This window comes from Grammomys surdaster, unplaced genomic scaffold (genome assembly GCF_004785775.1).
Source record: "Grammomys surdaster isolate TR1022 unplaced genomic scaffold, NIH_TR_1.0 126219, whole genome shotgun sequence".
In the NCBI taxonomy this organism is placed as follows: Eukaryota; Metazoa; Chordata; class Mammalia; order Rodentia; family Muridae; genus Grammomys; species Grammomys surdaster.
Window position 1 is genome coordinate 2,482,245 of NW_021621022.1, and position 23,314 is coordinate 2,505,558.

Genomic DNA, 23,314 nt, shown 5'->3' on the forward strand with positions numbered 1-23,314 from the left:
AGTCGGGTGCTTTGAAGCTGGAGTTAAATGAAAGCTATGTGCAGAGAACAAACTGATAGACACTATGGTCAGGTTTGTTCTTTGGTTAAGAATCTTAGCAGACGTGGGAAAGACCCAAATCCAGACAATGAAATGAATACACGCATTCTTTACATTTTGGATTATTGATGGGGGAAGTGTGCAGATTAATAAAAAACAAACAACAAAATAAAGATGTGAAGAAATTTTATAAAATTTTTAAAAAATTTAAATTGTGTATGCATGGCTGTTAATACAAAGCAGTATCCCCCCCCCCCAAAAAAAGGTATTTCTAGAATGATAATACTGCTTACTTTGGATGATAGGGCTTCATATGACTTTTATTCTCCCATCTAACTGCCTATATTCCATGAGCACTTTAATAGTAAATACATACCCTGGTACAGAAGAAAAGTTAAAAGAACATCTTAGCAATTTGCCTAGCAACAGTGGTACTTAGGACCTGGGGAAAGGATAGTTCTTGGATGAACATGAAGTGGCTCACTTCCCTGAGTCTCAAGTATTTCCTGACCTCCTCATCTCCCAGGCTCAATGATAAGTCAACGAGCAGCAGGTTCTAGAACCTTCTCTGGACGTGAGCACTTCTGCACCTGTCCAGATGACCACACTCCTGTTTTCTATCTAGTCAGCCACCAAATGTGAACTTCCTGGGAAAACATGTCCTCTTTCCCAGACCACTTGAATATTTAAAGCCCCTGACAGGGAGTCCAGCTTCTATATACACAGTGATCCCATTCCTGACAGTCCATGAACAACTGGCTTTCCAGGGCTTTAGGGAATGTGTAAGTTCTCAACGAAGACTAGCTACATGCTAGTCACTCAGAAGGCTGTGAGACAATATTTCTTGTGACTAGGCTTGGCTAACCCTGAAGTCTCACGGTGGTTGAAGTGAGGGAGTGCAGAAGTCCACCAGAGAGGAGAGAGCACATGTAACCCTAGTATGGGGCTTGGCTTCATCCAGTAGACGTTGGCCTCCCTTCCAGGAAAGGATGGGAGGAGGGCATGAGTCTGCCTATCTGTGTGTATGCACGTGCGCGCGCGTGCGCACGTGTGTGTGTGTGTGTGTGTGTGTGTGTGTACATTTTGTGGGTTACTCAAAGGAGGATGTGAGATATTTGTTGCTTAGAAAAAAATTTTGACCTCCATGCAGACTCTCACAAGAGCTCCCTATCTGTCCCTGGGGAGGTGCTCAAAGCCCGAAACCAGCCCCAGCCAAACAGGGGATGTGGTGAAGGCAACAGTTAAAATCAGAGCTGAAGCCCCTTATTCACATCTGCTGTGTGTGTCATGGTTGAAAAGCGCTCAGCACCTCCAGTTTTGATGTTTGCGATAGCATCAGTGGCCTGGCTGCAATAATCCTTGCATCTGAAGCAGGAGAGCCACGGAGGCTTTAAGGTGACATGGAAGGTGGCAGAGCCGCAGCTCCGACACTGGGACCAGCTCACACAGGAAACAGGTGACCCTGCCAGGACAGTTCAGCAGTCTGCATCTCTGCTTTCTCCCCTTCGTGGGATGCCACCTGCCTACGAAGCTTTCTAAGCCACTTCTTTCTCCCCATTGTGCTCAGGGGTTCGGTGATCAGAGCTCAGAGCAACCTGCCCACCAGCTTTGTGACCATGGGCAAATCATTTCACTTCCCTGAGTCTGTCTCCTGGTTGATGCACTGGGATGGGTCCATTCTCTAGCACTGTAGACAAAACCCTCTGGGGAAGGTATCCTCGCACGTGGCTGAGAAAGCTGAATAATTGACTTCCCATCTGGGATAAGGTCTTAGTGTTCGAAAATTTCAATTCCACCTTATCTATTTGGCTTGTCTCCACAGTCCATTTTCAGCTGGTCACAGCGATATTTTAATTATGCTCTCCTGCGACAATGGGCTATGTCTACTCATGTAAAATATGGGTTCCCTGGGCAGAATAGTTGTCCTGACCCTGCTGAGCTCCAGGGTGGTTGTGGTTGTTCATTCACTTACTGAAGTGCTCCCACCTGGGCTCAGTGCACAGATGTTCGCCTGAGTTGATACATACAGAGCAGATATATAGGTTTAAAGTCAAAAGCCAACAACCTGTACACAATTAACAAACATAGCCAAGTGGCCCCCACAAGGAGAGGACAAGAAAGGAGCAAGGAACAAATGGGACAGTAAATAAACATTTTGTTCTGTTCTTGTTTCTTTTCTATTTTGGATTAACACAGGTAAGAGATTGTTTCTGGGTGCGGAGGAACTAGTGAGCAGCCTGTGGGGTTCATGGTTCTTTCCATCCTGGGGGCTTTATCGTTTCTAAGGTGGTCCTGCGGTGTATTGGGATTGTCTTGTCTTTGAGGGGCAAGGTTTGGTATAGCAAACCTGAAGGTTTGGCAGTGGGCTGAACGACGATGTCCAGTGAGATCCTTGGACCCAGCAAAGCAGTGAGCCATTTATGTACCTATGCTGGCACTAGTAATCTAGAAAGCCCTTGTTAATCTAGAAACAGGGGACCCCTGGTTGAAAACAAGTATCATGGATTAAGTCACTGCTAGGGTATAGTGTATGGCTTCAGGTCTGTCTGACTCTGACTCATGCTTTGGAGTGGCAGGGGCTATCTGGTATTAGGTGCTGTTTGCACCTATCCTGACACTCCACCCATAGAACACTGTTTTGGGGCATAGTAAGGAAGAAAGGGTACAGGATATAATTGTTCGCCCTTCAATAAGTTGCTTAGAATTTTAGTGTGTTAGTTGGAGTAGTGATTATTTCTGTCCTCAGGGTGTTATAAAGATTTAATTAGTATTACTCATTATTAGTACGTCTTAGAACCATGCCTAACTCACCTAAACATCTAATAGGCACTGTTCCTGTTCTGCTACATACCAGAAGAAGCAATGGTTACAGTCCCTTCAGTAACCATGAGAAGTGTTACAAGTCCCCTTCTGCAGATGGCAGTTAGGGACAGCAGACATCTTTCTACCGCCCTGTGCAGTCAAGGATTAGCAAGTCCAGCCTTCAGTTGCAACTTCATATCAACTCCACACCTGAACTTGAACAGCCCCAGCCATGGCTCTCAGAACTCTATAATCTTCTGTTCATTTGGTCTCAAACATTCCAGCTCTACTAACGATGTGCTGTATCTTACCCAGTAAAACCTCATCCAATAACCATCCGATACTAATCTCACGCTGGCTTCATGCCTGGTTTGCCCTTGGGATTCCAACACAATCATACATGATGTGTGATTACTATTCTCCTGCCCCAACTTTGACAAGTTCCATGTTCCTTGATTTATTTGTAAGGCCTGTAGAATGTTCTGTGTTTTGGACTTTGCTTCCTTGTTATGGTTCATATCACACATCTCTGTCTCTCTCTGTCTTTCTTATACATGGACCAAAAGCCACAGGCTCCATTGAGTCAGATGCATCTTTTCCTGGTACAGGTGTTATTTATGTGACGTGTGCTATGTAGGAGGCACCGAAACTAGAGATGGTAAGATGGATCAAAGTTCAGGTGGTCTGTCCACCCGTCCATCAAAATGTGCTCACTAACATTTCAGCTGATTTCTTCCTTGATGGTTTACAAAAGCTAGAACTATGATTTCATCATGCATTTCACATTTGTTAAGTGGGGCCTGAGAGAAGAAAAGTCACCCCAGGAAAACTGTCAATCAATCTAACCACAGGCAGTATTTTCCCATGGACATTTGAGGCAGGAAAGGTGTTCAGAAAATGAGGATTTTTCCATTAACCTGATTGTAGAGTATGTATCATAATTATTTAAGGGAACACAGTCCAAGTTGTGTGAAATATTTTTGAAAGACTGGTCATTTGGGACTGGAGACATGGCTCAGTTGCTAAAGGCACTGGCTGCTCTTCCAGAGCACTCTGGTTTGATTCCCAGCCACCATGTAGCCATTCACAACTTATAACTCTAGTCCCTGGGTATTTGAGAACCTCATCTGTGGTGTACAGACTGGGCACAAGCAAGCAAGCAAACAAATACATATATTTTAGAGAGGTGATCACTTCTGATAGTTCCGAGTTATCTTCCATCAAAGGATTCACCATGTGTACTGGCTGTTTTTATGATAACTTGATACAAGCTAAAGTTATCTAAGGTGTGTGGGGGGGGACCGCAATCATGAAAATATTTCCCTAAGATTAGACTGTAGGCAAGTGTGTAGGGCATTTTTGTAATTAGTGATTGGTGGGTGGAGGGGCCACACCATTGTGTGTGGTGCCACCTGTGGGCTGTGGTCTTGTGTTCTATAAGAAGGTGGGCTGAGCAAACCATGAGGAGCAAGTCAATAAGCAGCTCTCCTCCATGGCCTCTGCATCAGCTCCTGTCTCCAGGTTCCTGCCCTGCTTGAGTTCCTCTCCTGGATTCCTTTGATGATGAACAGTGATGTGGAAGTGTAAGCAAAAAAAAAAAAAAAAAAAAAAAAAAGCCCATCCTCCCCAAGCTGCTTTGGTCATGATGTTTCATCACAGCAATAGTAACCCTAAGACACCATGTCTGACCCTACTTAGCTCCCGAGTAGTCTATTTTCCCAGCATAAGCAATGGGCTTGTTAGGAAGATGTGGCTTTGTACCATGTAGCTGAGTGAGTGAAGACCCCTGGGCATGTGTGTCTCCACATAAGGACAGAAGTAGGAGGCACTCCTGTGGCTGTTTCAGTTTTATAAAACTAAATCTTTCCTGCTGTGGCAGTGTTCCCACACCCTAATGCGGTAAATCTGGTAGAGAAGATTTTCTGATGATAAACAGTTTGAGGGTTCCGAGCAGAGCTTCAGCAGGGAAGGTGACCTCCTTGTGACGCTGCTCAGAGTATGAGGCATGCCCCTTTCCGGTACATCAGCATTCTGAAGCCTCAGAGAAGCCCAACACACACTGGGTGGTTATATGCACAAATAAAATTCCTTTACGTGAATCAAAATTCTTCTTGGAGGGAGATCCCATGGAAATTTATATTTTAAAATCCCCCATTAGTGATCTTGGAAACGTGTTAACAACAGGCTTTCAGGCCAGCATAGACTTTCATATCTTGCTTTAACAGCACAGGGATTGTAATGTACTCTTCAGTGTTTAGTTTCTTGTAACATTTTTTTTTTTTTTTGAGACAGAATTTCTCTGTGTAGCCTTGGCTGTCCTGGAACTTGCCCTGCAGACCAGGCTGGGCTCGAACTCAGAGACCCACCTGCCTCTGCCTCCAAAATGCTGGGATTAAAGGTGTGTGCCACCACCACTCGGCTAAATTTCTTGTAACTTTTAACAATTCAATGAGTAGTTAAATCTGGAGCCGGTTCTTTGTGTGGCAAAGGATTCTAAAACCTGGTTTTGTGCAATTGACAACTGACCCTGAGCTGACCCTAAGTCCCATCCTAACAGTTCTGTAACAAGATGAGGTGGGGTCAGGATCTGTGTTTTAGGATGTGATCGGGCTGCAAGCACTACATCACCTAGATGGTTTTGTTTGCCTTTGCTTCCAGAGTATGCAATGTAATAGGGACCAGGAATCCCCCAGCTCTTTCTTTGACTTTGCCATAAACAATGCTAACTATCCTCTTGTCTATATGTGAAATGCCTTTTTTCTGTCCTCCATACAAATATTTCTTATATGATGCTATGTTTCCTGCATAGTTTCTTGACAGGAAAACACTATTCTGGACCAGCTTGTCCCTCTGTGGTATTTCACGGCTTGCAGAGTGTTCTCATGTGTACTTCTCCTATTCCTTCCAAGCTGCTCACCTCTTTCTGACACAAGCACGAAAAGAACAGTCTTGAAAACTGAAAATAAGGGACTGAAAAAATAAGATAGGTATGGATGATATGGTGGAGTCTGAGCTGCTGATCTAAAATATAAATAGAAAACGAAATCAACACAAAAACTCAACCAGAGGCAGCAAGGATGCCCACATGAGCCACCCTGATCCAACATCATTCTAGGAGTTCTAACAATAAGGGCAGAGAGGAGAACAAACAGCATAAGGTTGAAAAGAAATAGATTGTCTTTATTCATGGACGACTTGGTTCTGTGCATAAAGAAATCTCAAAGAATAACCAAAGGATGTATAGAGCTGGAGAGATGGCTCAGCGGGTGAGGCACTCTCCGTCGAGTCTGACAAACTGATTCAGTCCTCAGGACACAGTGGAAGGAGAGAGGTGGCTCCTGCAAGCTGTCCTCTGACGCCCTCTGAGTGTGTGTGCATGTGTGTGCACTTGTACACATAAGCATGTACACATATTAAATAAATGTCAATAAATATAAATATATAAGTGTGTAAAATTCTAAAACATACTCCTAAGTCTAATGCATAGATGTGTTCTTGCACACTTGATATGTTCTTGCACACTTGTAAGGAGCAATTGGAACTGAAATTTCAAAAAGCTCTCTCTACGTTAACACCAAAATATCTATATTTGAGTATAAATCTAATGAAAAGTGTACTGAGAGCATATGAAGGAAAATACATATCCCTGATAGCAGATCTAAGGAAATGGAACTCTATTCAGGGTTCATGACCACAAAAACTCAATCACCAACTGCAGGGTCTCGAGCACAGATGAAATGCAACAAAGATCCCAGCCAGCAAGTTGTTTGTGACTGTTAACAAAGTGATTCTCAAGTTTCTATGGAGGGACAAGCTCAGAAGAACCAACGTTACTCTACAGGAAAAGAAGAAGGTTGAGAGCCCATCCTACCTGAATGTGTGCCTTGCTCTCAGACAGGAAGGGACAGTATGAAGGAATGGACATGAGAATACCACAAAGCCCAGAAGTGCATTCTTATAACTATGGTCTACCACTCTTTGACAAATGATCAAGGCAAATCACCAGACCAGAGATTAATCTCTTTAATAGATGTATGGGATCACTGGATACCACATGCCAAAGGAAAAACAAACTGCATCTTGACAAAAGCAACTCTAACAAAAGTAACTCAAACCAGATCATGAGAGTAATTATGATCATGAAACTATAATTATAAAATGCAAAACTATAAAACTTCTAGAAGACAACATGGGAGAAATTAGGTGATCTTGGGTTTGGTTATGTCTTTAAATTTTTCAAATTACATTTATTGTGTATGTTGCCCATATGTTACATGTGTATGTGTACATGTACCTATGTATGTGTGTATATACCTATGTGCATGTATACATATGAATATTTGTATGTATATAAGTGTGCATGTGTGTACGAATATACATGCACATGTCTCTAACTGTGTGTTTATATGTGTGTGTCTGTGTGCACACACAGATTTGCACACACATGGCATCTGTACGACAGTCAGAAGACAACCCTGGAGCTAATGTTCTCTTTCCATAATGTAGGTCTCAGGGATAGAACTCGGGGCATCGGTGAGCGCCTTTACCCACTGAGTCATCTCTTCAGGCTTGGTAATACCTTTTTTAAATCAAGTTTTTTTTTGTTAAAAGTTTTAGTGTATAAAGTAATGAGTTACATTATGACATCTTCATGAATACATGTCATACTTTTATATGTACCTCTCACTAGTAATAAATTACCTGTTTACTTGTTTATCTTATTCATGAGACAGGGTCTCATGAGACTAAATCAGGCCTAGAACTCCCAACTGTCTTGCCACCACCTCCCTAGTGCTGGGATTACAGGCATGCACTACCACATCTGGCTCGGTATGTCTTAAGATGGAACACTGACAGCACCATCTATGAAGGATGAAATTTGGTGTCAGACTTCCAGTTAGCGAAGAGAAATGAAAGAAGATGAGAACAGAGACTTTTGCCCATGCTGTCGCACCAGCTTTACAAGCCAGCTTTCAACAAAACAGCAAAAATGTCCATTAACTGTAAACAGAGAAAAATAATTGAATATGATGAGCCACTGACGCCTCCAGCAACATGGCTGAGTCTAAGAGCATTGTGTTATGAGACAGAGGCTGAATACATAAGAAACCTGCCATACTCTTCCAGCTGTGTGATGGCCGTGCTGGGGGCAGGATGTCAGTGGGCAGGAGGGACGGTGAGAGGGACTGAACGGGAAAGAGTTAAGGGAAACTTTGGGGGTGATGGAAGTGTTTATGTGGGGGAGGTTGCACAGTGTGCGCATCTTTACATGATTTATTGATTGATTGATTTATACAAAGTCTCACTCAGTATTCCAGACTAGCCTAGATATCAGTCCTTCTGCCTCAGCCTTCTAACTCCTGGGATTACAAATGCAAGCTCACATGCCTGACTATTGGAGTTTATTTTTCACTAAGTCACGACTGTACACTTAAGCGTGCTCCTTCATCTCCATGGAGACATTCCAAATCATACTGAAAATCCAGGGGAGCTCTTCTTGTACACATGCGCTCACAAGGGAAAGAAAGCCGCAAAGGATGAAGCAAGAAAGACTGGAAGTGCGGTGCTCTTCCAGTGAGATAGAGACTCTGGCCGTGAAATGAATCTCTGAACACAGAAAGGAAAATAAAAGATGCCTCACTAAAGCTCTGCACCTGGACACTTTTCCTTCCGATGGCAGGTGTCTCTGACACTGTACCATAAAGCCTGTGCGTGTGTCTAATTATTCTACCTGATAGGATAAAAACATTGCCTGGTCACATTATTGTAATGGTTGCTTTTTAGTTCATTTATTTTAGTAGTAACTTCACTGATGAGGCACAGTAAAGCTAAGAGCAGCACAGAACAGGATACGAGTGTTGTAAGGCTTAATGCTTTACATATGTTGCATGTAATAATGTGATAAATTATAGTATAAATGTTATAATGAACATAATAGTAGCATAGTGAAACATAGGAACATGTGAACTCAAAGCGGAGACTGTGTGGACAGATATGGTTGAAAGCTGATAAATGAAGTTGTCGGCGTTTAAATGTGTTACTTTATACCTTAAAATCTATCACTTAGTATAAAAGGAAACCAATGAAACTGGAAGAGCTGGGGAGGGGGAGGGGGAGAAGAGGGCTTGGGTGATGGCAGGCATGGAAAGAGGCAGCAGGGCTTGGGCCTTCCATGCCTTTATGATTAGCTACCGCTGAGGTGTTGGAATTCAAGCTAATTTATTCTCTGTGTGTTCCTGTGTATGTCTATAGAGGCCAGAGGGTTACCTTAGCTGTCATTCCTCAGGAGCTATCCACTTTGGGTGTCCTGGGTACACTTAGCAATTAGGCTAGGGTCACTAGCCAGAAAGCCTCAGTCACCTGTCTGTCTTCCCAGTGCTATGATTAAGAGCATTTGCCACCAAACCTGGCTGTTTTACATGGCTGGGGGTTGGGGGGATTGAACTCAAGTTCTCATGCTTGTACAATACGCACTTTAGTGACTAAGTGATCTCCCCAGCCCCCCCAGACTCATTGAAGTTCTGATTGTAGCAAAAGCAGGTGCACAGCTTGGTGGATTTGGGGGGGCGGGCACTAGGGAGCTTTGTTTGTCTTTAATCCCAGCAACATTCAATAGACGGAGGCAGGAGCATCTGTGAGTTTGTGGCTAGCCTGGTGAGTCCTACGATAGCCAGGGCTACACAGAAAAACCCTCAAAAAGTCAAAACAAACAAATGAACAAATGAAAAAAAAAAAACGTACTGACCATTGTTTGCTACTAGGAGGGATCCCTAAAGGATGGCTGGGAGGCAAACTTTTAGTTTTCAGCTGACATTCTTCCCGGCTAACCAAAACAAACGTATTCATGGACAGCCTATAGAATCACGACCTGAAGCTAAGTAACAAACACATGGGTGAAAATTAGCTGTGTAGTAAGAGAGATGGAAACTAGGAAGGTAAAACATCCAGAATACATTACTGTAAAGCCGAGGAAATTCCTGGATGGATTTATTACACAATCAAGACATGTAAAAGGAAATAAGAGGGGAGTCGGCACTTATCTGAAGATGTAAAGAAAATCTGTGGGAATCTATGGACTCGGATCAAGCTGCTAGCACTAGAGGAGTGCATGCCTCTGCGAGGGCTGCTAAAGCCTTCCTAAACACCTTCTGCAGAGAGAAGCAAGCAAAGAAAACCAGGCAATCACTCAGTTTTTAAAAGTAGAGTATGTGTCCTGAACCCATCTGAGAAGGGCAGAGGGACAGGAGGAGGTGACACCCTGCCCCCGGCCAGCTCCATCCGCTCTTGCGGAATGAAACCTATTACGACTCCAATGTCCTTTCTCTCTTACACAGTGATTTGTTTTTACCACAGGAAATTCGGAAAATAACATGGGAGATAAAAATTATCCCCAACGCGGAGACAGCCATTGTTAACACTGGTATGTCATTTTCCAAGAGTATTTTAGTTTAAAAAAGAAAAAAGAAAAAAAAAAGGTCATTATCTGCATCCTGTTTTGTGACCTGCTTTTGAAAGAACACATCACAGTTGTCTTTTCCTGCTGGCGGCTGCTCTGTCTCCTTTATTGCTTGTCGGTCTATCAAGCCTCTTATCATTAGAGCGTAGTATTGTCTGTCCCTTTTACTACATATTAGTTTTACTTCCAACACGTTTTGCACCCTAGACCTGTGTATAAATACCCAGGACCAAGGTCTTAATTCTGAATAAAACTCTCCACTAATTTTTGTCAAGATTAAATTCCTGCAAGTGGAATTTCATAGGCATAAGCATCGAGTGCTCTCTGATAGTCTCTGGTGCCCCTGACAGCAGCATAGAAGCTTCTATCCCTTTCTGTTTATTAAAAAGTATTCTTTACCTTTCTATTTCACTTTTTCTTCTTTTTCTTTTTGCTAAGCTGGTATTATAGGTAGACAGTGAATATTTGGGTATTACACACATTCAAAAAAGGAAAATTCCCTAAAACCCCAGCAGCAGGCCCTGGCTATGGCTCTGTTGGCAGTTCTAACCTAGTGTACAGAAAGCCCTGAGTTCCACCTCCAGCACTACACAAAACCAGTGTAATGGTACAGGCTCATGATGCTGTCAGCTGTGGGGGAGAAGGGTGAAGTCAGGAAGGTCAGAGGTTCAAACTCTTCCCCTGCTACATGAATTTACTCTTACATACCTGTTTACTTCAAATGCTCCCCCTGCCCCAGATGTGTACAAACAGCCTGGGTTGAGGTCTTAATTCTGACTAAACTCTTGGACTAATTTTGGTCAAGGTTAAATTCCTGCAGATGGAATTGCAGGGGCATAAGGGTTCAAAAGGTGTTGGAAGTAAACTGATGTGTAGGAGTTTAAGGTCCAACCTGAGCTACATGAGACCTTGTCTCAACTCAAAATCCAAAAACTAAAACTGAGATCACACTAAATAAAAATAGCTACACCAACGGAAAATTATTATAAATAGTTACCACTAACATAACCAGGGCTGTAACGTATACACACATATGTAAAATGCCCAGACTGTTTATCTTATTTAATAACTTGATTATTTCCATAAGCACTACACTATGAATTACATTTATAAGTAAGTATAATTTATTTGTATTTATTAAATAATTAAAAATTAATTATTAAATAAAGTTTGATTTATAAGTAAGTATAATTTCAACGGAAGTTTCCTAACTGTGACTCAACATATTTACTATTAATTTATGCAAACACTATTGATCAAATAAGTTACTTTTAATTTTTGGTGATTATAAATAAATTTACTATGAACAAACTTGTAAAATATTAAGCAGTCTGTGCATTTAAAAAGAATTGCAGTTACACTTATAGATGGATGGATGGATGGATGGATGGATGGGTGGATGGATGGATGGGTGGATGGGTGGATGGGTGGATGGATTGTGTGTGTGTGTGTGTGTGTGTGTGTCTCACACACCACGATCTATCTGTGGAGGATAGAGGACAATTTGTAGGAGTCGGTTCTCTCCTCTCACCATATGGGTCCCAGGGATCACACTCTGATCATCACGCTTGGCAGCAAGCCCCCTTCACCCCTTTATCATCTCACTCACCCTTGTGTGATATTTTTAAAGCTATGATTCTGTAAGTAGGATTCAGTATCAAATATAGGCACTTGTTTTTTTTAGGCTTCTGGCCTGTGAGAGTAAGATTGATTTATGCTCTCAAAACTAAAGGAAAAGCTATTTTTCATATCCTTGCCAATGAAAAGAAAAGAAAAGAAGCCATCCTTGCCTACCTGTTAAATAAAAAGTGATAAATAAGACAATTTTAACTTATTTTTATGATTTATAAATAACTTATATTTATTAACCATGATTTCTAATGTTATGATTTGATTTCCTTATAACACACCAGAGATTTTTATATAAGACACATATCCTTAATATACACATCATTCTGTCCTGTGTTGTAGACATTTTCTCAAGTTAGCTCTGCATCTTTCCTTTGTTTATGGTACCTACACACAGAGGGTCGTTGATCTATCTACTCAGTTTACTGACCTTTCTATCTGTCCTTTATACAGAAATGTGAAACTGTTGAAACTTGTTCTCTATCAACAGTACGTTTAAGTTTTTTTCATTGTGTTTGCTACTACCATGTGTGGCATGGTGTGTGTATGTGTGTGTGCGTGTGTGTGTGTGTGTGTGTGTGTAAGCAGGCATATGGAGATCTGAGGACAACTTTGTGGAGTTGATTCTTTTCTTCCTCCATATGGGTCCTGAATTCAGACCACTATTTGACTATAGTTCAATGCCAGGCTTGCATTGTGAGCACCTTTACCTGTTGAGCCATCTCACAAGCCACAGAAAGTTTAAATATGTAAAAAAATATATAAATAAAAACAAAAAAATCTCAGCAACGATGCAGCTGCGCTAGTGTACTAGACATTGGTTCTTCATTTTGCTTGGCTTCCTTCCCTGACCCGCCCTCCATCCTCTCTGTGTTATTCATATGAAGGACACAGCCTAGCTCAATCTTGACTTTGTCTCTGATCACTCTGTTTCTCCACAAGAGTGATCTTTATCCTGAAGCTAGTGGATGTTCTATCATGCATGGTTTCCTACACCACTGGCATGTACCTGTTGTCACAGCAATATTAATCTTTTGCTTCGTGTTTGAGACTGTTACAAAAATGACTCTATAATCTATGCAAACATTTTGCCATTTGCTTTTGTTTTTTAAATGGTATAATTTGTTTGTTGTAAGGTAGAGGTCCTTGGTTCTAAAGCAAAACAAAACAAACAAACAAAAAACAAAAAACCTATTCAGGGGCTGGAGAGATGGCTCAGCAGTTAAGAGCACTGACTGTTCTTCCAGAAATACTGAGTTCAATTCCCTGCAACCACATGGTGGCTCACAACCATCTGTAATGGGATCCAGTGCCCTCTTCTGAAGAGAATGACAGTCTACTTATATAAGTAAAATAAATAAATAAATCTTAAAAATACTAAAACCACCCTCCCAAAAATAAAAAAACACTATTCAGTTAAGTGACTTGTTTTATTTTTTCACCTTCTCCTAAAGGTCTCTGCTTCTTGATCTCGATAATGAACAGCACCCATACGGCACAGTCAGCAATTCCTCCAAGAACAAGGAAAATCTGTGTTGAACAACCTTTGTGGGAATACAAGGCAGTGACACCATGGATCCCAGCATGATCCCCGAGAGATCCACCAGCAGAACCGGAGAGGTACATTCTCTCCAAGAGATATCTTCAGATGTTTATTTTACTTATGGAAGGGTGGAGAGTGGGGACTTTTTGCTTTAGTTTGTTTTTGCCTGATGACTTTTAGCATACTCGGAATCATATTGACCTCCCACTATGTTGGTCTATTCACATTGGGTGGCCATTTAGAAATGTCTTCTCATCTCCAGTACCAACCCAAACGGTACCTTACCTAGAAATACACCAAACAGAGACTATGCAGACCTGTATAGAGATATGAAATTGTTGAAAGTACTTTAAAGGTGATTTTTAGGAGAGGAGACTGAGCCGTTGGTCGCTAATTAAGAGGACTATAGTTCAGAGGTGAACCTTCCCTTCATAGCCACCAGAAGTCAAATGGGTTTTCCATCAATATTCCATCAGACACTGTATAAGATGTTTCTAAAGCTTGGTGGATGATAAAAATGCTCAAGAATAGAAAAAAAGCAATGAAAGAAAAGAATCAGATGTCAAAGAGGCTTCAGTAAAAGCTGCAGTAACTGTGAGATAGCAAAGGAATGCACATGAACACATAGGGAGAGACACAGACACACACACACACACACACAGAAAGTCATACACACACAGAGAGAGAGAGAGAGAGAGAGAGAGAGAGAGAGAGAGAGAGAGAGAAATACACAGACACACACACATAAATACACAAGCACACACACCACAAACACCACAAACATTACACAGCACACATACAGAAGCATGCTAGACATCAGACAAACACTGGGGATCACTAGAAAGACAGTCAAGCCTACAGTGCTGTGACACTTGATGTTTCTGTTGAAGTGGGCAGCTGTGCCCTAATATCACAACTGTGCCCTAATATCAAATCTATATTGATGAAAGATTTAACCAGAAAAGGCTTTAAAACGTTAGAGGGGAGAGTGGGAACCTAAATAAAGATGATTGAATCAGAAAGTCAAATATTATATAATAAAAGTCCTATCACACATTCTCAGGTCCGTTCCTGGATGCCTTATGGCTGTTTTTTTGCACAGATCCACATGTAGAATCTACCCCTGCACAGAAACCATGCAACTCCTCACTGCACAGAAACCATGCAACTCCTCACTGCACAGAAACCATGCAACTCCTCACTGCACAGAAACCATGCAACTCCTTATTGCCAGGACTTTATTCCTTATTATTTCTAATTCATTTTTTGAAAATAATTTCAGAATAATTCTGAAAAAAATTCTGTATTAATTTTACTAGCATTGTAGATATGATCATACATAATTTTTGAAGAAATGGCAAATTTTAAATTATATTCATTTGTGTGTGTGTGTGTGTGTGTGTGTGTATGTGTGTGTCTTGTGTACCTGCACACACATACCACAGAATATGTAGAGGCCAAAGGACAATCTGTGGGTGTTCATTCTTTCTTTCCACCATGTGGGGTCCAGGAATTAAACTCTGGTAGTCAGGCTCGAGGGCAAGCGTCTTTACTTAATGAGCTGTCTCCTTGACCCAACCTTTCTCTGAATCACAAGAACACTGCGAAGGACATCTCCAGATCTTGTCTTATGTCTTCCATAGGCTCCCTCAGGACAGTTCTCAGTCATTTCCTTTTTGACTCATTGACAGCCCAAATTAGTGAGCTTCTCTTTTCATTTTGGAGTGTGTGTGTGTGTGTGTGTGTGTGTGTGTGTGTGTGTATGCATGTGTGCACATAGAACTAATAATAAAAAGAAATATTTCTCTTCTAAATCAAGGTGAACTTATGTACAACGTTTCCCTCTCTCTCATTTTGAGGCAGGCCCTTATCATGTAGAATATATAATTCTCAAACCCACAATTCTCCTGTCTCAGCTTTCTGAGTGCTGGTATTACAGACATGATTTCCCCATACCTAGCTTTATAGTTCATTTCTTGTACAACTCAAAATTTCATATAAAATAATATCACTTATTACAAAGAGGAATGCTAACACAGAAAATTATACAGGAAAGCATCTCCATGATTTTAATATCTCAATTATTTGAATTTTACTTATTCTTCTTTGGGAAAATGTGCTTTTTTTAAATGGAACACAGATTAAGTGGAGTTGGTGGAAGGAAAGGTATTGGCTTGTGTCCTGACATTATGATTTGCAAAGTTCTTTGCCATTCTCCTTGTCTCCTTCCCTGCCAGGCAAAGTCAAGGCGAAGATGATCAGTAGCTCACAACGGTTCACAGAAGACTAGCTAGAAACTGAGTCTGACACGGCATCTGTGGGAGCGCTGACTGGCGCTTAGCCTGTAAGACCTGGTTTGTCTTTTGTCACTCAAAATTTTATTGTAAGCTTCTTTCTTATCATGCAGACCTGAACACACTTTTACAACTCTCCTTACTACGCATGTGTATACATGTATAAGCATGTGTGTGTGTGCACTTACCTTCATCTGACCTGTGTGTGTGAGTTGGTTACTGTATCTCCCTGCACTTTCTTTAGGCTTTCTAGGTTTTTGGAAAGAAAAACCAGTTTGGACAAATTTCTGGAAACTGTTTCAGAATCCCTGACTCAAACCACCAAGTTGCTTGCACAAAAGGCGGTGACAGTATCGGCTGCCTCCTGTTATGACAACATGACCTGTATCACCCAAGGCAATCCCAGAGATGGTTTGATTCTTCCCCCATGAGGATCCCATCATCCCTAAAAAAATGCTTTTCATAGCCAACATACCTTCTACAAAGATCACTGCAGCTGCTGCATAGAGAAGAGATTGGGATTGAATGCTGAAGACCGTGGTCCTTGGCAGGAGGAGAAGCAAGAGGCTGTGTCTAGAACAAGGGTGTTATCAGCAGGTATGGGGACATTGACTGGAAACAGTGAGATTCTACCAACATCCACACCGTGTGAATACCTTCAAGGGAGGGGCAGTCTCTCTGCAGTGGGAAGAGCCACCTCACCTCTTCTGAAGAAGATTAGAATCTATGTTCAGAATGAAGAGTTCCATCTCTGGCAGGCATCTGAAAACCCAACCGCATTGAATAAACTCATGAAGGCAAGTGTCCACCTAGGCAGCATGAGCTCTATGCAAGCCTTGTCTGAAGTGCCATTGAGCCAACTCCTGGTCCCCTCAGATGCCTGAGCTGAAGAGTATGTGCTTTGTGGATAAAGACAGCTAGTGGCTGTGTGAGACTGAAGGCTGGACAATGAGGTCACCAGCTCAGATAGGACCTGGGGTAGGGCTGCATTCTATGCCTGATTCATGTTGTCAGTGCCCTCATCACCCAGCCCCAGTTTCTATATCTGCTGAGGGAACCCTAGGGTGCTACATTCCTCCATGCAGTGACAAGGTCATAGGGCTAGCCCAGCCCAAATCATCCTCTGATGACTCCTGAAGCCCTGACCTGCTTCAGAGAGCAACTGTTCTTGCTATTGTGGGAAATGGTGCTGTTTTGTTTCCCAGAGTCCCTCCCTTCTCTGAAAGGGGACCCTTGACCCAAGTCCAACTGATTGAGGTTTAGGTAATAGGATCATCTCTATGTAATGGGGCCAAAAGCCCTCATTGCAGGACTAAGGCTGGCAGGTTCTCCCAGACAGCTACTTGACTATGTCTTGAAGACCCTGGTTTGGCTAGAAATGGTGTGTAGTCTTCAGAAGTATGGTCCCTATTTGTTATGGTCTAAGTGCTTATCTCTTCTCTGACATCCTGGAGGCTGCTCATGGTTCTGGATGAGAACAGAAAATCATCATCCTTGAAAGATTATACAGGGTCTGGTCTATCAGGGTATTTGAGGAGGACAAAAGGCCACAACACTCGTGATGGGGAAGGACCAGAGAAAGGACCATAGAGCTCAGAGAGCAGCTGACAGTGTCACACAGACTATTTATTGATGCTGGAACTTCGTGTGTGTGTGTGTGTGTGTGTGTGTGTGTGCATGTCTGTGGAGGCCAGAGGTCCACCTGGAGTGTCAACCTTCAGGAATGTCCACTTTGATTTGTGAGACAGGAGTTCTTATTGGCCTGAGGCTCTGACTTAGGTTGTGTGTTTCAGTGAGCTGGAATGACCACCTGACTCAGTTGTGCATGGCACATGATCAGGTGACAAGGGACAGAGAACCCAAGAACTTTCCCAGACCCCATTCATTTATAGACAGAGATGTTCCTTACGCTGTCGCCCAAGATGCTGAAGTGAAATGATCCTTGTACCAGAAAGAGAAAGTGTGACCCTCACCAGAGCCTTCCACTTGTTCAATGTAACATAATGGTAAACTTTCTGTGACTCAGAAAAGTCCTCAATATTTTTCTCACTAAAGACAGGACAGTGGGTTGAAGTCTCTCTTTTCCCATTGCAGTGGACCTGAAACCGGTAGAGGCCAGACACCAGGCTGCTTTGTTGACCACATTCTCCTCCATACAGTACCCACATAGCCCAGGATTTCTTTTTGAATGGATGAGTGAACCAATCAATCAATTGGTCAATCCAGGAAAACCCAAGCATAAAAAAACAGCCACTTTTTCATCTCCCTAATACCTTACTGCTACGCAGAATGTACACTTTAACTTACAAAGACAAAGGTATAAAGACATCAGTTATCTCCAGCCAGAGTCTGTACACTGGCTGGGGTCATTAGCCACTACTTGAGGCTGAGGCACTGACCCAATATTCAGTGGTGCTCTACGTCACTACAGTACATCACAGATGACCAAGATGCAAGCATAACCAGCTCACTTTGACGTCAGCACTGCTTGCCATACCTTAAGAAGCCTTTCTTCTTCAATGAGTAGTAGCAACTGGGGAACATAGCACAGACTTCTGGAGAAATAGGAAACTGAGTGTGTCCATGCTCGGTGCCTCAGGCTGACACACTTTAAGGAGATCCAAGACAAGATTACCAAGGAAAGAGATCAGATACACTTAAGAAATCATTCAGGCACCAGGAGTGTGGCAGGAGAGTCTGTTGTTAATAAAGACAGCTATTTGAAAAGGAAAGAACCTACACTGGCATCAGGAGCCCAACAGACTAAAGGCTGACATATTCCATGGGGTAGCTGAGTGTTTATGTTTGCTCTCTTGAATTTCAAAAGGTTTATCTTCGCCCCTTCAGCCTCAGCTGATAACATTTCAGATGGATGCACACAGCTCGCTCAGGGGGGAAGAGCTAACAGCAACTACAAGCGCTGGTGAGTTCTGATTCTTGGGAGGGAGATGTGAAGCTGGTGGAATCCATTTAGTCTAAAAACGCCAACATGTTCTCTTTAACTAAGAACTGTAGATACGGGTCTGCATACATACAGAGCTGTGGGGGTAGTTCACTTGGCAGAATGCTTGTGTGACATGCACAAAGCTCTGGGTTCCATCCTCAGCACCTCAGACACTGGGTATGCTGGCACACACCTGTAATCCCAGTACTCTGGAGGTAGAGATGGAAGGACTAGAAGGAGCTCAGGGTCATCTTTAGCCTCATAGCAAGTTTGAGGCCAGTCTGAGCTACTTGAGAGTCCAAAAAAATATTTCTGGGTTCACAGTCTCCTTATAACTGTGATAAAATTGAAAATAATGTCCCCAGAAAAAAATACACTTACCATAAACATGCCAGTTCTAAAACGTTTTTATTTTTGAAGTATAGTAAGAGAGCTTACTTTTGTTACTATTAAAATTAGCATATTAAAAACCTTGTCTGTAATAGAAATCTATGGCCTGGAAAGATGGCTCAGTGGTTAAGAGTACTAGCTGCTCTTACAGAGAACTTGAGCGTTCTGTTCACTGCATCAATATGTCAGCTCACAGCTTTCTGTAACTCCAGGGAGCCCGGTGCCCTCTTCTGGCCTCCAAGGGCACATACATGGCATTTGTCCTTGCCCTAAACATAATACAGAGATAGATAGATAGATAGATAGATAGATAGATAGATAGATAGATAGATAGAGACAGAGAGAGAGACAGAGACACAGAGAGAGGCAGAGAAAGAGAGAGGGAGGCAGAGAGACAGACAGAAACAGAGACTGACAGAGACAGACACAGAGAGAGACAGAGAAAGATTTTTTTTTTAAACTAAAATTTCTATGCTAAATTTGGCACCCACTTTCAGGGACCCTTTTCCTGGCAAAGCCTGCAGCAATTCACAGACTTCTGATTAAGAACAAACTAGCCCGAAGCTCTAGGGGTTGTTTCCTTATGACTCACTTCATTTCCCAGGCAGGAAAGTCTGTTCTCCGGCCAAAGACCACATCACAGCACCGGCCAGCAAATATGGTTGTCCGGGAGCCAGATGACAGAGGATGAAACTCTCAGTCACTGTCGTCACTGCTTACAATGCAGCTCAGTGCCAACCCCGCTCTATCCCCAAATAAGCATTTTGTGTTCCCAATTAATTGCCATTCCTTGGAGGGACTAGAGAAGGACAGCCCTCCGTTACATGATGCAGCTCAGATTAACTTTGCCCGTGTGCTATTTCGTTTTTGAACCACAGCTTTGTGTGTAATGGTTTTTAAAAATCAAAGCAAAACTAGAGATCCAAAATCATGCAGCCTCGCAAATATGCCATAGAGTCACGGGAAGATGCTTACGTTATGACAGAAAGAGAAGGGAAAAGCAGAATCACAGTAATGTCTCTCGTGCATCAATGATAAACTATGTCCAGGGTAAACCAACGAGAGCAGATTTTTAGGATCAATATAACAAGCAAAGCCAGCTGAATCAGAAGTCATGTCTGGTTTCAGCATTACCTTTAGGGTTACATAATATTTACAGATCTGAAGTCAGGAGACAAATGATACATCTGTGTTAAATTAGCCTACCCTCCCAGAGGCTCTCCCTCCCTGGTCTCAGCAGCCTGCTCCTCCTGTGGCTTCCCATGTGACTGAGCTTTGGGGGTAAGTAGCGCCAGGGCTCAGCTAGCAGAACCCCCCCACCCAGACTCAGACCACAAACCCCAAGCCTAGCGTTAGAAAGAGCAAAGAAGACACCATCAGCACTTCCAGTGTTCATCCTGGTTCCCTCAGACCCCTCCCAGTTTATGTCTTCAAATGAGACCATTTCCTATAAACGAGGTGGGGGGGCTCCATTTTTAAATTCATGGGGTTTGTGGAACAGACATGTTGTCTTGTTTTCTCATACCATCAGAGACTCTGATGTTCCTATCACATCGCTCGCAAGCAGACCGACATTTGGAGTCATATGTAAATGGCTTATCTGCGGTGACTGATTAGTGCTGAGAAACATTACAGCCCCTTGGCTGCCAAGACCCTGGCCTGGCTCAGCTTCCGCCTGGCATCTGCGGTCCTCATGGTATCCCCATGAGAGCATGAAGTCAGCTACTCCCACTAAAGCTACTGAGAGAGGACTGGATAGGTTCCTACAGCAGAATCTGAGGGAAGGAGACAGCTCCAACATACAGAGGCTCTGAGAACTGCCGTCAAGTCTGCCCCCAGAGCCCTGCTGACCTCCTCTAGTTGGGCTCCCAAGAGCTTTCTCCTCATGGCCAGCCCTTCCTGCTGCTAGGGGAAGTGAGCAAGAGCCTAGGGGGCCCCTCCTGCTCTCTGACCCCAGTGTTCATTTACCTCTGGACTCATAAGTGACCTGGCTTCCTTTTCTGCTGTCCTAAAGCACTCTGAAGGACCTCGGGGACAGTGCCACAGTCCTATCATTTGGACTCCTGTTGGAATGAATGATTGGCATGCAAGACTGACTCCATAACCACTCTCACTTCTGTGCTTCTCAGGCTCGGACAGTGTCTTGCTCTCTGATATAGTTTCAGAGCTGAGAGCCAAAGGGGCTGAGGAACGTGGGGAGGACTTAACCCCAAAGGTGGCAGGATGATATGTAGAAAGTAAGGCAGGAAAGACTGAGCCAGGAGCCTGAGCTGCTGAGCAGCCTAGATGAACAAGAGGAGGTTACCACACGAACAGCCCACAGGGCATAGAAGTAGAATCAGCAGTATCATGTCCCCAGGCAAGCTGGCGCCAGAGTCTGGGGGGGGGTAGACTTCAGCCAGAGGTTGTAGGTCACAGCCTGAGGTCTTACATGAGTATAGCTCGGAGCTCATCACATCTTAGCTCCTGACCTCTCAGTCTCTGTGTATAGACCATGCAGCAGCCTGTTCTCAGCCGTCACCTCTATAATGACCCACACCTCTTTCCCCGCTCCCATTCCCCTCCCCGCCCTACCTCCTTGCCTTGCTGCTGTGCTAAGGTTCGGACTAATGCTGGATCCTATAGACACAACCCTGAGTGTGCATCTCAGTGCTGCTCCCTCCCAGCTCTGGACCCCTAGGTAGGTTCCTACCACCAGCACAAGACTGTTTGGGGACCAACTGAGACCAGGGCATCCTGGTATAGATCTAGGTGCCTAACCACCCTTCACCGTTTGACCTGAGTGCATGCTGTACCTACAGAGCCATTGAAGTCTGACAAGTGGTTTGAGAGGTAGCTTAGCTCCCCTACCCCCAAAAGCACTGTTGGAAACAAGCTCAGAGAGAGGAAGTTGCCCAGTCAAGGCCCCAGGCCAGAGATCCATTCTAGAAGTGACGTCTCAGAGCTTAATGAGCCAGGCAGGGCACAGTCCACCCCAGCTGTCTCTTAGCTTCTGACTCTTCCTCTGGTCTTAACCTCAGGTCACCATCTTGTCCTGTCCATATCAGCAGCACCCTGTATCTGGCTAATCCCAGGCTGTGGAACACACACACACTCACACACACACCACAGACTTTAGAAACTACCCCCATTCTCAGGTCAGCTTCTAGAAAGTGCTTAATTTGCAAATACTCAATAGTCTCTAACTTGAACCTTGCGCTCCAGTGGGGCCAGCAGGTCCCTTATCTTCAGATTCCTTACTGTAAACCCTTGCCAAGCTTCTGACATTGGGACACAACTTTGTCATCTACAAAGTTCATGCTCTAGAACTGCGTAATAGAGTTGCAAAAACAGAAATAATAAGCAAAAAATAAATCACAAACCTCACCTCATAATGCTTTAACTACATTTATGATTTTGGGTTGGGGTTGCACTCATAGCTGGCCACAGGCTGAACATGCCTGTTTTAGAACAATGATTTTCTCTCAAACTCCCATTTGTAGGGAGGTGATGCCTTTATCCAAAGCCAGGGTGTCAACATCCGCCCTTCTCAACGACAGTCACAGGCCCTGCACTCGACAGTTTCCATCAGTACCCATGTGTATCGCAACACCTCACAGTGACCCAGCTAGACAGCTAGATGGCACAGATCTAGGATGGCTCCCAGGGGTGGAGCTGGTCCCAGACAGGATCATCAGACATTCTGTCCTCTATTTATCTGTCTGTCTATCTATCTGTCTATCTATCTATCTATCTATCTATCTATCTATCTATCTATCCGTCCATCCATCTGTCTGTCTATCTGTATCTCTTTTGAGATAAGAGTCTTATATCTTTGGCTGGCTGGGAATTCACTATTTAGACCAGACTAACCTTGAGCTCACAGAGATCTGCCTTTCTCTGCTTCCTGAACACTGGGATTAAACATGTGACCTGCTATACCCAGCTGCTTTCTTCTTTTAAAACTTTCTCCTAGTCATCCTTCAGCTCCAACCATCTTGTCAGCCACCCCCTCTCCACTGTCTACCTACTTCCTTTGTCCCATCACTGTCCCCATTTCAAGTCTGCACATATAAAAGAGATTGCCAGGCCTGGGAATCAGAGAGCAAGTGTCTCTGCCCATCCCAGAAGTTAACAACACTCTTCTCCCTTCTAACAGTACAAAGCCAAGCCATGCTAGAAACCTGTTAGCCTCCTGCCTCCTCCTGCCTCCTCCTGCCTCCTCCTGCCTCCTCCTG

The 23,314-nt window shown here is 43.3% G+C and overlaps 1 protein-coding gene across 3 annotated transcripts in view; it reads right to left on the reverse strand.

Annotated features, from left to right (window-relative positions):
- The window catches only part of Blk (BLK proto-oncogene, Src family tyrosine kinase), a 43,192-nt gene that overhangs the window by 15,696 nt on the left and 4,182 nt on the right, over positions 1–23,314 (reverse strand). The window contains exon 1 of one of the 3 annotated variants that reach the window (XM_028758711.1): positions 16,239–16,338. The exons of the other annotated variants lie outside the window; for them this stretch is intronic. The gene's annotated coding sequence lies outside the window, so the exon portion shown is untranslated. Of the gene's footprint in view, positions 1–16,238; positions 16,339–23,314 lie in introns of those variants that run through there. 3 annotated transcript variants of the gene reach the window in all.